Source organism: Penaeus japonicus, unplaced genomic scaffold (genome assembly GCF_977035675.1).
Source record: "Penaeus japonicus unplaced genomic scaffold, GWHDUDI00000001_assembly GWHDUDI00000018, whole genome shotgun sequence".
Lineage (NCBI taxonomy): Eukaryota > Metazoa > Arthropoda > Malacostraca > Decapoda > Penaeidae > Penaeus > Penaeus japonicus.
Genome location: NW_028234420.1, coordinates 3717424 through 3719923, shown reverse-complemented (window position 1 = coordinate 3719923; position 2500 = coordinate 3717424). Strand labels below are relative to the sequence as shown.

At 43.0% G+C, this 2500-nt stretch overlaps 1 protein-coding gene across 1 annotated transcript in view; it reads left to right on the top strand.

Annotated features, from left to right (window-relative positions):
* The window catches only part of LOC122253693 (uncharacterized), a 112937-nt gene that overhangs the window by 99520 nt on the left and 10917 nt on the right, over window positions 1-2500 (top strand). The gene's annotated exons all lie outside the window — the stretch shown is intronic.

Below are 2500 nucleotides of genomic sequence, written 5' to 3'. Positions count from 1 at the left end.
TAAGAATTCTTTTTAAAAATATATATCACGTGTGACTATACTACATTTATCACTCCGAAACTCGCCTCTGGGGCCTTCGTGGTGCAGAGGCAACGTCCGCGGCTGGACACCAGGAAGGTTCCGAGTGAGCAGGATCGAGTCCCGCCACAGGCCGAGGCTTGGGAGGACATCCAGTCGAGGGAACCGTTCCTACTGGCTAAATGGTTCTTGGAACGAAGGCACCGTCCTAGCTCTTACAAGGAGTTCGAGACATAGAACCGGATTACATGCATATATATCTGTATGCAATAATCAATAACGATAGAAAATAAGGGTGGGGGGAGAGGGTCAGTACCAACCATGGCTATCGATAAGCAAGCAAGTTATATTTCATTCGCTTGAATTATTAGACTACAAAAATATGATAATTCGCAGTATCGCAACAAACGAACATAAAGAATGAGTAAATGAAAAAGAAAAATAAGGGAAAATGAGCAGCCAAAGAGACACTATTCGGTAAGTGGGAAACACAGAGTGCGAAAGAGAAAAGGAAAGAAATGAAGCGAATAACCGACGTCCGCCCGGGAAAATCTTTCAAGAAGAGAGTGAAAGAAAGGAAGAAAAATAGCGATACATTTATAAAGACAAAACAGACGTTTGGAAAATAAGGAAAAGGTGAAAGTCCAAATGAGAAAAAGAGAAAGTGCGGGAGGTAGTGAGAGAGAGACACAGAATCAGAATCACTAATGGCTCGACAAGGATCCCATTAAATTATTAATTCTGCGGGCAAGATTTACCGGAATATGAAGGGAAAATTAACGGAAATCAGTGCAAGATCACGAAACGAAAAGAACGAAAAGAAAGTTTAGTGAGATATGGAGAAAATAGATAGATGGAAGAGAGGGAAGGAATACAGGGCGGATTAGCAAACATGCAAGTAATTTCTTAAAAGCAAGAGGGGCAGAGTTCACGCGACGCCTAACGGGCCGTCGATACCAGCTCTGTCAGCTGACGACGCTCCGGTGAGACATGTGACTACGCGGGAAATCGTGTGCTATTTAGATGTTAAAGTAGATGTGCATTAAAGTGTGTGTGTTTATGCACATGTGTCTTCGTGTACTACACACACGCTGGCCCTCATTAATGCAAAAATGTCTAAATCTACAGAGAAGCAGAAAAAATGAATAGGAAAGTAATGATGATAATGACATTAATGATGATTATGATGATGTGGATAAGCATAAGATCAACCAATGAAAAGACATAGATTTTGGAAGAAATTATAATCATAGATTCCAAATGATTTACAAGAATACTGAATCAGTAATTTGCTACTGCAATTATCAGGAGTTCCTTATCCAAATTTCCCTCTGAAATATGGACACTGAATGCACATTTCGGACCAGGAGGAAACTTGCATTGGCGAGACGCTCGGTGGACAGTAAGAGCCAAGCGATGTAGCTCTAACTTTCCGTGGCTCTTCAATGGCTCCAACTTGCCAGGCGTTCTGCTGCAGTTCCCCTATGAGTCAGAGTACATATCCATCCATGCAACATAATACTGCAATATCCTATCTGTTAATAAAGTACCTATAACACCCACTCTATTCGCCAGCGGCACGGTTGTTCACCGCTACCATGACATAAGTCGTGTTAGCCTCACCATTTCTGCATAAGAACTACCGAACCATTATCTACCTTCCTTAACACCTTCACCACTCGTATTACCATCCATCTCCCTCCTAGGTGGCCATCATCAGTCCCCACTGTCCCTCTACACCATCACCAGCCTTCTTGCTGCCCTCGTCCATGGAATCGTCACGTTCCGACGCCCACGCCACCTACGAGTCTCCTTTTAACTATCCTGAGGGACCACGCCCCCTTTCCACGCCCCTCTTTGATCCTGGAGGTGTGAGCGTGTGCGATATGAATGATGGGACAAGGGCCGCCAGCCATTAATCTTGGAGAGAACCCTCGACCCCTGCACATCATGGCGACCCCTCCCCCCCCATGCCCGCCCGCCCTACCACCCCTCCATGCAACCCCGCCCCCGATTCCTCCTCTCCTTCCATTTGGGTTTGCTCGTTTTTCCTTCGTCCAGAGGGCGTGCGTGAAGGGCTCGGGATATAACGGTCGTTATTGTTCTTCTTTTCATTGGTACTTTTATATTTCTCTGTACTACAATGGCTCTCGCTGTTATTTCTACCAATATGTTACTGTAATCATTATAATTATTGTTATTATGATATTCTTCCTATTACTGATATTAATGCATAGAATACGTAAAACTTCATATCATCCCACTGTTATTATGATCCTCATCTTCATTCCTGTTACAAAATTATAATGATTATGATAATAATAGAAGTAGTAATAGGAGTGATAGTGGTGGTATGACAATAATAGAAGTAGTAATAGGAGTGATAGTGTTGGTATGATAATAACAGAAGTAGTAATAGGAGTGATAGTGTTGGTGATCGTAACAGCGCCACCCCCACCACCATCAATATATAATCAATATA